The sequence below is a fragment of the Barbus barbus genome (genome assembly GCF_936440315.1).
Source record: "Barbus barbus genome assembly, chromosome: 16".
NCBI classification, from domain to species: domain Eukaryota; kingdom Metazoa; phylum Chordata; class Actinopteri; order Cypriniformes; family Cyprinidae; genus Barbus; species Barbus barbus.
The window spans coordinates 6,517,401-6,531,589 of record NC_136744.1 but is presented as its reverse complement, the minus strand read 5'-3'; the positions used below and the strand labels follow the sequence as shown (position 1 = coordinate 6,531,589).

At 38.4% G+C, this 14,189-nt stretch overlaps 1 protein-coding gene across 2 annotated transcripts in view; it reads right to left on the bottom strand.

The window, feature by feature from the left end:
• LOC306882821 (tight junction-associated protein 1-like) overlaps window positions 1-13,772 on the bottom strand; it is a 93,333-nt gene extending 79,561 nt beyond the window's left edge. Inside the window, exon 1 of one of the 2 annotated variants that reach the window (XM_079437741.1) lies at window positions 13,347-13,772. The gene's annotated coding sequence lies outside the window, so the exon portion shown is untranslated. The remainder of the gene's footprint in view (window positions 1-13,346) is intronic. The other variant, XM_079437742.1, reaches the window with a different exon arrangement.
• Between the last annotated feature and the right edge of the window lie 417 nt (window positions 13,773-14,189).

Sequence of the window (14,189 nt, the reverse complement as noted above, 5' to 3'; positions counted from 1 at the left end):
TGATGGCTACAGAAGACATGCTTCAAGGATGATGGAAAGTGCTTTGCGATGAAAAACGTTTCATGACAGACATCGATCTCTCTGCTAGATTAGAGTGGTTGAACTCGGTTGGCCTTTATTATGAACTTCCTGACTGGGAGTAGTCAGAGCTAAAGGCAGGGCTGGAGGCATCCCGAGTCGCCTCTGTTTCCCCTCCTGCAAATGCCTTAGGTTCCAGCAGTGACAAATGAACGCCCATTCGATGATATCCAAAACGTTTTCTCATGGAAGGAAGCAGATGAAGTGTGTAATTTATGTGCCACTCACAGAAACAAGCGTAAATGCAATCTGTTTGTTTGAGCTGGACGTAATAACATTGGCAAACCACATTAACCGTTACCACTAAAGATTACTATAAAAAGTCGATTATGAAAATGTAGTTTTCACTCACCAGCTCCTGAAAATCAATTCAAACGTACTCTCTCTTTCTACAGTCTTGTACATGATGTTTTTTCCCCCCCAATCAATCACAGTCAGTGCTGTGATTCTTCGAGATGGAAAACAGCAGAGGAAGAGGGACACTGGCAAATCTGGACAGTCTCAGTCCATGTCATGTCAGAGCTGAATGCCAGTAAGTCCCAGAAGAGCTCCATGTATGAATGCAGACGGAGCTCGGGGGCAAGTGCGAGTGGTTTTTCTGTGTCTGAATCAAGCTTCTTCTGAGGTGGGAGGGAGATTCAGTCTTAAAGCAACTCTCTCACACTCTGGGAGGCTCAGTGGGCTTCTGTGCTAAGGCATGTAAATACATCTCATGCCAGGAGCTGCAGTCCTGACTACACTGGGCCTCTTTCATCAGTGCTACAATATCGCCAGCCGAACCCACAAGTCATGGGGGAAATTTACCATCGGTTCATATAGGAATCACCTCTGAAAATCCCTGAGAGACTACAGAGAATATTGGACATGGACACTTCTAATACAGAATCCAGGGGCTCTTTCATTTATTGCTTTTAGATGGTTTCGTTTATTTCCATACCTGCAGGTCAAAGTCAGCGTATAACCCTCTTCAATATTCAGTCACGAATTCAATGGGATTTCAAATGCTCAAAGCATATAGAGAAAATGGAAAGAAAGCACACTTAAGTAATATTTCATTCATGCAGATGCAGACTCCATAACAAGGGATTGTGAGAAATCCAAGGAAGGTAGGTTTCATCTTCCTCTATGCACAGGACTTGCACAAAACTGTGTGATCCTGCAAAGTATCTGAACTCAAAGTTTTATTAAAACCTTTATCTGACAACACTCACCAAACCGAAAACTTGCTCAAAAGTGTTTCACTCGGCACCGGAAAGAAACCAACAAAACACGTAAACAAGAACACTATTCTGCTTTTGAGAATAGCAGCCAGTGCGGCTAACCTCAAATGGTGAGATGTAATGGACAGGCTGACGGCCTGCTGTGTAGACTATAAATGAAGACTATAACAGAGCTGCTATAGGCTGAGGAAGTTTTCCTACAAAAGGTAGAATAGAAGACATTCATTCCAAAAGGCCAGAAGCAAATTAAGTAAATGTAAGTGCGTACATATCTGCGCAAATCTCACCACCACAATGCCAAGATATCAACAATGGTCGCCAGGTGGTTGTTTATTGGCTCAACTCAAAAGAAACCAGTGTTCAAGTCTCTACGTCTGGCTTGGATCCGTCCATTAATGTAAGTATGGAACTTTTAAGAAGCACAGATCGATCAGCTGGTAACTGGCGAATTACCAATAAATGGATAACATTAAAATTCTCTACTATTTTGTCAAAATAAAATAAAACCCTAAAAACTAAAATCGGTGTACAGTATAAAAATGCAAGTTCATTTTGAAATTTGATAAAGATTACATACTGGCTAACAGTTTATTCTATTAGTGTTTGTAATTCTCTGAAAGGATTTTGAAACACCAGACATCGTACAAACTCAGAAACATGCACTTCGTTGCTAGATTACACACGACAGATGAAAATGTGTTCTAAAATCAGATCAAAATATCAAACATGCTGGATTTGACTGGATTAAGTCATAGTCTTAAAGGTGGGGTAAGCGATTTCTGGTATATTGACATTTGAAACCACCTAAACAAACACGCCCCTACCCCAAAAGGGTCTCGCCCCTATTTTGATAGCTCCGCCCCACACATACGTACTGCAACGATTAGTTCTGCGAAACAAAGCAAAACCAACGTTACTCTCCTATCAAGAAGAAACGAAGCAACCTCAGCGTCCGATTGCAAGCCTTCCCACTCTTTGAGTTCCGATATTTACACGGGTCCTTCTTGCCTTATCGTAACACGGCGCGGCCAAATACTATAGAACTTATTATAATCAGTGATGCTGTCTACACTGGAAGCCGCGCTGCGACACGACAAATCCCTGACAGTAAACTGCTGCCGCGTTCTATTTATGACATAATTTCCACAAATTTCAAATGATTTTCAACGGTCGCTTTGTCGTGTCCGGTGTGGACACGGTGTAAGCCTTCTTTTGTTCCGCAGACGTTTTCCTCTGTTTTTTATCCGCCATCTCTATCTTTCTGTCGTCGCTCAGCTCGGCTGATGCCAGTCCTGTGCACTGATGAGTGCTCTCTCCTCGCATCATGAGTAGACACGCCCCTTACTGCTGATTGGCTACAAGTTTGTTTTGTTACTCAGCCCAGACTCATTTTCTAAAGCGTTTTTGAAAAAATGCAAACCCCACCTTTAAGTAGGGGAGGGCGATCTAGAAGTTTAATCGATCTTAAAGTTGTCCATAATGTCTTTTCAAGCGAATCGTAAAGATTGTGATCTTTTATGTGCTCAATGTTAAAACTACAGCAATCCCTGCCTACTAGATTGCTGTGACTGTGCAATAAATCTGAATTTACTTTAAGTTTTGATTTTGGCTTCCAACGATTATGAAAATGTGATAATCAAAATAAAATGATCACTGTGCCACAAGCCGTTCCTTTCCTTTAAAGCAGCGTGCTTTCGCCCCTCCTTGAATGTCTAAACGTAATGTCCAAATCGTAATGCTGCATTACTATCGTAAAATGTAGTCTACTGTGGGACGATCTGTATTTTAAAAAGAGGAACTGTGAAAGTGACTATTCCCTAGGTCAAATATAAACAAAAATGTCAAAATGTCCATCTTGGAAAGCATTTACAAAAAGACATGTTTTGCAAAATTGGGAATATTGCGATTCACATAGTGGATTGTGATTGTGTGTTGTAAGATTGTGATGTGATATTTTGGGAAGATTGCTTAATCTAGTCTGAAGCTGAAATTTGTTGATCAAACACTTAACATTTTCAGTGAGATTGCATCTGACCTTTGACAACTAGCACAGACTGCAAATCAGGGCAGCCGTTGTGAAGGGTATTCGAGCCATTTAATAGCATTAATCTAAATGTAAAAAAAGGAGAAATAAGTATCAACATATCCAAAATTGTTCAATAGCAAATGTCTAAATACAAACATGCAGAATAATAGGAAAAGGACAAGTTACATGCTGTTAACGTAGGGTTCGAGGATTTTTCTTTTATTCAGTCTCTTAAAAGGGCTTGTTCGTCTTAACCACCATCAGTAAATCAGTAGTAATGGGACCTCCAGCTGTGAGCGCTGGGTTTGTAGGAGGTCAGATTATAGCTGAGGTGGCTCTTTCAGTTCCTCTGAGTGATTTCATTTACACTGCTATGGGATGGGGGTGTGTCCACAAGAATAATATCCAATCAGCACAACTGCTAGGAACCACTCAAGCCTGAATCAACCTTGAAAATGTTCCTAATAATCTCGAGGCAACAGGTCATTTACTCACCCTTGTGTAGTTCTGAATCGGAAAAAATGAATCAAACGTAATTAAAGAAATTCTGAATAATCTTCTAGCTGATGTTGTCCATTCAATAAAAGTGAACAGCAATTTTTATAATATCTCAAGCTTTAAAAAGGACCACAATCCTGCCATGTTTGATTATGGAGATTTTGTCTTTGGAGCTTGGCAGCAAAATAATCTGCACTCACTTTCAATAGATAAAAACATGGCTTGAACAATATTCAAAACATCTCATTTTGTGGCCCACAAAAAGGAGGACGGTCAAACTGGTTTGAAAAGGAGTGTGAGTGAGCGCATGATAAAAATGTTCACATTTAAGTGAACTCTTCCTTTAAAGAGCAGTGTTTAGACACAAGTCTGAACTCTATCCACTGCCACAACTCCAAAATTAGATTGTATTTAGTGTAGGTGTCAGCTTCACACGTTTCTTCATAAGGAAACAGAATGGAAGACTGTCAGGCTAATGGAAATGCCAATACTCATCTGTGTCAACTGGATAACTTAAGACATCTGCTGCACCTGTAACATAAGCTCCAGGGCAACACTGACAGAAATAGGCCATTCTGTCCATGTGAACTAAATACAATCTCATATAAAGGTATCCAAACCACTGTGACCTTTCAGTGAATGACAGGGCTTAAAAAACCCAACTTCTAAAGGGTAATTTGTAATTCTCAGAGATATTAATTATAGCTCTACATAAATGTCCATTGGGGACAAAAATAGAAGTGCTGACGTCAGGAGGAAAAACTGAGCGAGATATTTAGGAAGGGACAGGAAGAGAAAGGCAGGGATATGAGTCAATGAACATCCTGCTGTGAGCTGGCAGCTTATAGAAGTGACGTTCCGCAATGGCACAAAAGTAACTGGCACACGTCACGCTTTGGGTTCTTTACATGCTACGGATGCAATTCTGCTTCATTTTCTATTAAAGTAACACTTCCCCCAAAAAAGAAAATTCTATTAGCATTTACTCACTTCCTTTTAAACACTAGACTGGGGTTGTCAGGCTCAAATAAATAAATTGAAATTTACATTTAGTCATTGAGCGGATGCTTAATGCTGAATCTTAAACAATTCCAGAGAGAAAAGGCGAAAGGGAACTCTATTTGTTACTTGCGCGCACATGTGAGAAGCGTGTTTCAGATGGTGCGTGAACACTGAACTGAATCCTCTGAACAGACGCATAGGGTAAACGTACCTATTAAACTCACCGAAATCCACATTGAGGCATTTTTGGTGCACAAAATATTGGTTTCAGTACAAAACGTTATGTTAAAATAAAATATTAATCTCCACACAAAAGCATTTCAATTAAGATATACATCATTAAATTCAAAAAGTCTGGTACGTTTTTGTACCCTTTAAGCACACCCCTGTTCCCATTAAGCTCACATCATGTTTTATTAAAAATTCTTGTTCATTTTAAGACATTTTTAAAGAATAATTGTAAAATTTCACAATGTTCTGTTAAAAAAACAAAGCACAAGAATCAAGCAACAAGGCATTCAAGTGAATCAGTTCTAGTCATAATGGTGTGTCATCCAAGCACATAACTTCTATACTAGTCCCCTTTCCGTTAATACATTCAAAAATCAGATAAAACATTTAATTCATGGGGATGAACACAGAAACTAGCCTCATTATGAAACCTCTTATTAAACGGATGTCAACTTCTCTATAGTCTCTGGCTGGAATAGAATAGGGTTGTGCGATTAATCGAAATCGAACCGCAATTTGAGACGCTAATCGCAAAGCCTGCGAGGTGGACGCGATATTACTCAGTTCCAGAGCATTTGCATGACTGCCAGCCTTGAGTGACAGTCTTACTAACCAATAGAGTGAGAGATTTTTACTGGTGAACTGTGCCTTTAACAATGCATAATCATCAAGCTGCACGACATGTAATGCAGTATACAAGCAAACAGAACTGCTGAAATATGGAGTGTTATGAAATGTCCTTGATAACCAACAGAACTCTTCAGATGAAATTACAGCACGTTCCAAAGGAAGTGCAGGAACGGACAATTATAATAAGTAGATCAGCTCGGACCTGATGCTGTGTGGAAACCTGAGGTCTAGGGGACTCTTCATGGCTAGTGGTGAAGCAGCGGATAGCCCAGCCACCTGCCAGTGTGAGATGTGGAGCACTAAGCTCCTTCTAGCAGCTGGTGTGTGTGGAGCCAGGCCTAATGTGCGCTGAGGATTACCACTCCCGCTCTGTTAACACCGCGGGCAAAAACAAGTGCAGGTAAAAGAAGAAACAAGCGAGAAAGAATAGGATGGAGATGGTGGAGATTTGAGCTCCCTGGAAAGCCAGTTGTGCTCATAAAGAACAGTCAGACTTCCATGTGGCTTCTGAGTGCTGCAGGAATGAAAGATGGTGTAGTTGATGCCACAGACACATGATTTCTTCCAAATATGAAAATGCTATTCTGTTTACGACCAATAATGTTCCTAATCACTTAATCACTATAACAATTTTCTAATAACTTTAAAAACCATTTTAAATAGTATAATGTGTATATTTTTTAAGAATTATATTTCGGATCATATCTGACAGGAATACTTCATATTATTTCTGTAATTAATATCAATTAAATTCTGTAATCAGTGTTCCTTAAATTCAGATGTAATTTTACACTACTAGAAATGTATGCTCACTTTGACATCAAAGACTATATTTAATATTTTAATGTGTATAATATTATTAAAAATATTGTAAAAAAAAATATATATATATAATAAATATATATAAAATTGTATTATAAATATTATATAAAAAATTAGAAATATAGTGTATAAAAATAAGAATTATTTTTTTGGATCAAAAATGTTATTAATACTTTACATTACTATAGGCTAATTAATATCGATTGATCTCTGTAATCAGTGCATTTTCATTATCAGACACGTTTTACAACATATATGTTGACTTTGACATCATAAAGACCCAAACTGAAGCAAAAATCATCTTTTAAGGTTTAGCAAGCACAGAAAAAGCAAAGTTAAGCAGAGACATTTCATTTCAAGGTGAATTTTGGAAATGAAAAAATGTACATGTTCTCGCTTCTCTGAAGTACTGACCTTTGCGAGACATTTCAGCTGCTTATTTGGTCATTATGGGCAAACGGGTGATTTCATTAACTTTAAGCGAGAATCTCCAAGCACTGCTGGAAAACTGATGAAGGTAGAGAACAGAAAGTGCTATGAAAGAGACAGATGGAGGAAAGAATCAGTAACCTGTGTCTGGAGCGTTGAGAAAAGGTGCAGGGATATGTTGCAGGTCATGGATAATTGGATTCAAGCAACAAACATAAAAACAGACTTGACAGGCTGACAATGGGAGCAAGCAAGCGGAGGGTACATTTGCACAAGAACTGAATGGTGGATACTGAGGAGCGTTTCAGCAGCATGGGAGCTCGGCCAAGCAAAGGAATGTTTCCACACAATCCTCACGACTCTCGCTCCCTCCTGCTCAAAACAAAGATTTGAGCGAATTCCAGAGGAGCTTCCAAAACACTGCAACATGTAGGTCACACCAAAAAGTCCTTGCAGACTATTCACTGAAGGCAAAATGTAAGCTTTAAAATATTACAAATATTTTGAAGAAAAACTTGCTTTCAAAGGCGCTTCACATCTTGTCCTAACCGATAACCATAGTTTAGTACCAAGAATAAAAGATTTTTGTTTGTGAAAAGAATCTGTGCAGTCTAAAAATGTCCAGTAGATGCACAGAAGCCTTGGCATTTCTGAAGAAAATCACAGGTGCATCTTTCCAGTACCATACCATACAGTCAAAACAACTGCTGAGCTGATCTTAATAAAAGCATTCAAATGGCTGCTTTAAAAAAAGACCGTCTGACAGCTTTTCTGAAAGGCCATGCAGTGTGTGGGCAAACGCTGATGAATAGAGTGTATCTGAAATTCTAAACCAATTTCGACTGCCAAGGTCATCTTCAACAGCCCTTCTTTGTGCCGTTTAAAGCAAAACAAAAACCAGATGATTCCTGCACTGAATTGAGCATGTGTGTTGAAGGTGACCATTTGGAACAGCACAGCATGATTTGGACAAAAAAGCGGAATTGTTGTGACAAATATTGGTGATTTGAACCACAATATGAGAATCATTTTATATCTCACTGCTCCTTAGATATGAGGGCAAAATAAGTCAATAAAAGATACATCAACATAAAAAAATAATAATAATATTTAATAAATAAAAATCACATTTCATTGAGACATTTAATTTAACTCCGCTTTAATTCACAGCCATTATTGGAACTAAGTCTTGAACTGAATATTAAAATAAAATTATTAAAATTGTCATAATAATCAAAAATAATCACAATATTCCTTATTGTTAATATAATATACTTCAGCCTTTTATTATACACTAACAACATATTTTTCTAAATGTATGTTTTTGTAGCAACATATTTAATGCAATTAAAGCTGCACAATTCAGGGGAAAATCTACAAATGTAAAAATACTCAAAAAAATCCAGACTTTCTGTGCTTGTTTAAGTTTGTTACTGCAGGGTCACTGTAATAAACACATACGCTCTAAGCTCGCGCTGCGCTGTTTTCTTTTGAGGCGAGCGGATAAAAGGTCAGTGTGGCGCACAGTTCAAACAAGTACCGTTTGGCATTTAACATATCTATCATGCACAACACAGTGACAATGACTATGGGTTAGACAATGTCTTTTATCCAGTGTTTGAGTTTGTTAAACCCCGCGCTGCAAACACCTCTTAAGCACACAGAATAATGCAAGTGGGCGTTTTTAATTGTTTATTTATTTTTGTAATTGTGGCTTTGAACGATTATGTAATCGTGGCATTCATAATCGTATTCGCAATTAGAAATTCGATTAATTGTGCAGCCCTAGTGTATTTATATATACATAATAAATATACAATACACACATATAGTAGTACGTAAACAAACTTTTATTTTGAATGCGATTAATCGCTTCGCAGGCTTAATTATTAACAGTCCTATTAATCTCAATTGCGACCAAATGTGAATTTGATGCATTTTAGTAAAGAACTGCTGTATAAACAAATTATGATGGTCACCAACTTTACCCTTGTTCCCCCCCCAAACAGTCCTAACAAAACCACACTCAAACAGCAGAAAGCCTCAGATCATTACACTTTACTTAATGGAAGAAGACTTAACAGCATCAATCGTCCAACAATTATCCGACTCTCAATCACCTTTTCCCAATTAAACACTCTAGGCTGCACACAAGCCCTATCTCTTCAGCTAAGCCGAGCTACACGCAGCGGCACTTGACAGAGTAATCTTTCAACAAATCCCTCCCCAAACATTTTCACACTGGCTGTTTCCTAATTGATAAACCTCCACGGGGGGCTGCGCTATCATACGACACCGCCTAGCACAAATTCACCAGCAGCGCTGTGTGTGAGGTGCTAACAGAGCACACACGTTCAACGTTTGGAGCCGCATGAGAGAGAATGCTGCTAAGACCCAGAAAATGTTCTAAGTGAACCAACAGCACATGTGGGAGGAGAGGTCACTGACCTTTCACCCCTGTATTTACTACATCAGCACAGTTGAGTTTATGGAATAGCCCATCATAGTCCAGTCAGACATCAGTAAGCACCTGCTATTCAACATTAACTGCTGTAGTAAAGCAAACCCAAAAATATTTGTCCGAAACTGCAAAAAAAAAAAAAAATAGAAAGAAACTTCATACTAGGCCAGCACGATTAATCGAATGCAATTGTCATGCATATCTTTCAGTGAAGCACAGTTCTGTGATCAGTAGGGCTGTCAAAATATTTTGAATATTCGTCAAATTTAAAATAAAAATCCACATTCGAATGCAAAATCGTTGCATTCTGCGTGGCATATTTTGAGTTTCAGCACGAGCGCGCCCTCTGGCCTTCAGATGGAGATTTACTACTGATCACAGAACAGTGCTTCACTGAAAGATTTGCATTACAATCGCAGTTTTTGCCAAATCGCGATTGCAATTTAATTTTGATTAATCGTGCAGCCCTACTTACTACCACCGTTTTTTTAAACCCTAAGAACAACGAGAACAGCATAAAGAGTTAAATTCAGGATAGGCGGTTCCAGAGAAAGTATAAGGTCCCACAATCCCTGTAAATCACTCTCCAAAGCCATGCCTCCACCAAAACACATGAACGTGCTCAGGCAAATCAGAGGCTAACCAGCGACACGATAAGAAACAGCGTTGAACGCAATGCTGTCAGATGCACAAACAACTTCGAAGAGGTATGCAAATACATATCTATCGTAGAATCTGATTGCACAAACAATTTATGGTCCTAAGCCTTCCACAGATTATATAAATAAATATAGACCACTTAACTTTGTGATTGCTATTAGGATGTGAAGAGACTTTCAACCAGCATAACAAAAAAATTTTTTTAACCAAATCACCTACCCTGCCATTAAATTGGTCAATTACGCAAATCTATTATTTTTCAGTTGTCAGTAGTGAATGTGCAGCGCTCTCTCCACCCTCAATACCGCGACTGAGGTGCCCTTGAGCAAGGCACCGAACCCTCAACAGCATTGGCTGCCCACTGCTCCGGGTGTGTGTTCACTGCTGTGTGTGTGCACTTTGCATGGGTTAATTGCAGAGCACAAATTCCAAGTATGGGTCACCATACTTGGCCGTATGTCATGTCACTTTCACAAAATGATACCTTTATTAATAAAGGCCCGTCCACACCAACTGACAATACCGTTCTGTTGAATCTAAGTGCACACAAAGTTGTCGTCTGCTGCTTTAAATGCTCAAAATCTTTAAAGATGGATAGATTCTGACTGGTTGTCAATGTTTTTATTGTTCATCAACTTTATCTGTATCATACTGTTAATCTAGTTAATTATGCAAAAATCTATTTTGCATAATTGAATTACTTGTTTATACTTAAAGCTCATTTTTTTGCCAAAACTATATTTTCACTTTCGATAAAAATTCACTGCATTATACACTGCGACATCTACATTTCCCTCCTGAAATCAATATTTTGGAATCCTTTGAAACGCCAATAATCAATAACTCTGTACTGACTAGCTGAAATTTGCAATAAAATGAATCTGTTTGCATGAACTAAATTATTAACATTGAATTAGGTAGTTGTACAACCCAATAACGACCAAACGCTTAGTCCTAATCAGCAATGTGTTCAGCTCTTCGTAACAAACTGCAATTTACTAATTGTTTATCGACATTACCCATCTGTAAATTACGGCTGAGACATGCATGACTTATCAGCTCACTTTAAGTACACTCAATAAACAGGGAGGAGGAATGGGAGCAGCTAGCCTGTCATATCAAGCAAGCACTACGCAATGAAACACTGCAGTTTATTTCACCTCACCTGAGAGACATTCAACACTGTCTTCATCTCAAACTAGCGAGCTGCCTATACTAACAAAAGAGGACCAAAAAGTACCATGGTATAAATCTCAAATTTGAAAAATTGACACTTAAGACTGGTTTTGTGGTCCAGGGTCACATTTGTGTTTGTGCTGAGGGAGCTTTAAAGGTTTCTAATGTACTTGTGTGTTTTTGCAGCATTGAGTAATGTATCACAGACGTATTCTCCCATTATAACAGTGTAAACTGTGTAAACGAGATTCATTGTGCAGTGTAAGGAGCTTCATTGATTATAACGGAGTTTTGTGAGATCACGATGAACTAAGATGAGTGACAGCTTTTAATGAATATTAAGGGAGTTTGCAAATGTGATATTGATTTAACACAACAGTTCATTAAACAAGAAGTTAATATTAAGTGACTTATATTGTATGACGACAACACTATTGCCTTATTTTGCTCCATTTCATCAGGCTGTCCGTGGCTTAAATTATTGGCAGTTTAGCGTTTAGTAATTTACAACAAAACAAATGTCATTATAAATTCAGACAAGCTCAGTACTGACTCGTTTTTCATCAGTTTACTTTCATGAAATGGGTACAAAGGATTGTGGGTGATTGAGAGTACATCCCATGCATCCTTCAATTTCAGCTGAAAGGAGGACGCGAAGCGAAGGCTGTCTTCCAAGGGTCCTTCCGATCGAGACGGCCTTCAGCGACGTTACAGCCTTCCGTTTGAGAAACAACCAAAGACAGTCACGTACTTCATTCCTGAATGAACCGGCCATTCGAACAAATCAATTAAATGTGATAAAATCAGTGACATAGCGCCACCTACTGGCAGTTTTAGTTAAAGTATATTTTCTGCTATTTAAATTGTTTAATATTTCTACATTCAAAATTGTATATTTAAACATTAACCTCAACATGAATTTATTAATGTGTGCCACTTCTGTAGTACAAATTTATTTCTTAAATACTGATTTCATTTAATTGCTATCTTATTCTACTTGTTTTAATTAGAAATGATAAAAAAGATTATTAATATATTTTTTTGAATTTGACAAACAATGACATACTTTTAATAAAATTAGAAAAATGCCATTACAAGGGTAAAAAACGAAATCCCTGTAAATCACTTTAAGGAGTCAAATATCACCTCGCAAGTGAAGGTTCATTTTTGATCAGAATTTAATAAATGCTACTAAATTTTTTAAAAGAAAAGTAAGCATAGAGCCCTGTTGTGTAGGTCAGATTACCTGGAAATCAAAGTGAGGAATACGATATATTGCATAATATAATATTGAAGTTGGCCGTGTGCCAAAAGACATCAAGTGGACGCAAAGCAGAAATGTATGCGTGTTAGAGCCTGCTTGAGCAATATGTGTGTATAGTGCACGAGTCAATGTACATTAAACCTACACTGCACGTGCCAAAAACAGACAATTAAACCTCAACCGCAATTATCTGTATGACAATTCATCGTTTCAGCAACATTTGAGGATCGTGACAGCCGGAGGGTTACCTGATCGGTGTCCAAGATGGAGTTATTTCACCATAAACGGAGTATATCGTCGAAATATCGCATCGTGTTTTCTTCCCGGCAGCATTCCGCGAAGTTATACTATTTAATATAAGGACACGTGAATCAAATGTTAATCCCCATCGCTTTAGGACATCATAATCATCATATTCATAAACGGTCGAGTATTAAGAGACCGTGTAACCGGATCTACTCGGTAAGCATTAATATGAGTATATCTCTGATCAGGAGCACAAAGAGACATTAGAAGTGTTTTAAATCACGAACAGTGAATGGAGAAAACACATTACACAGATTACACCGCAGAAGCGTTTATTTTCGCTGCTCATGGCCGAATAAATGCGCGGAAAACACCTGACAAGACTAGTCACCTTCTCTAATCTGGTCCCGAGAATATGATCAAGAAGCATTCACGGGTCAGAGATATGATCAAGAAGCATTCACAGATCAGAGATATGATGTTTATGTATGGTTTATCAGTTCATCTGAACGGTGACTGGCCGCGTATCTCAACAATATATGAAAATAGATTTGATACTGAATGGACTAATGTTTCACAGAAATATATTTATGAACTTCTTACCTGCGTTAGTGATTTTTTTCGCAGTTAAACCCAGAGTTTGGGATAGACTCCTGCTCAAACTGAATAAACTTTGCCCGCTTCTTCTTCTTCTTCTTCTCGCTGGCTAACACACACACACTTGCTAACGGCCGCTAAAATCTCTCCGCTCGCGCCGTCAAGAGCGATCGCCGATGCCGCGTCCTGTCGCCGGTATCTCTCCGGGAGGAGTTGACGCGTTACCACGGATCGCAGGTGTAGATAACCGCTGTTCCCGATTTCAGATAAAGTTTATCTCCATCTGCTCCCGTCCAGCGCCATCTTTCCCGCGGGGCACGCCGGGTAATCCTCAGGAATCCCGACGCGACGCGTTGCGTTCGCTGCTCGTGCTGGAGTGCTGCGATGAGAAACACAGCGCAGGAGGAGCGCGATTAAACTACTTCCACCATCAGGGTCTATATGATGAGCTAGCGTTGATAATAGCAAAATAATGCTGCCTACAATTATGCTCATTATTAAAACTACTATGAGGTACAATCAGTTATGATTATAGGCTGCTTTCTTCATATAAAGTTATTAATATTAATACTATTAGGAGGCTACTCCAGTGTATACAGGTCCGTAGCCTACGTCACAAACAGTGATGAGAATATATAGAATATTAATGTCAATAAAAGTTCAATTGAAAACAATAACTCCCTTATAAATAGCATACACTGTAAAAAAAATAACGCCAACTTAAAATTTTAAGGCAGCTTCAGCAGATTTTTGAGTTCTCTCAAATTATTTTTGTATAAACTTAAAACAACAAGTTGAGAAAACTCTGGTTTGATCAATTTTTTTATTTTTTTTTACAATGTAGCCTAT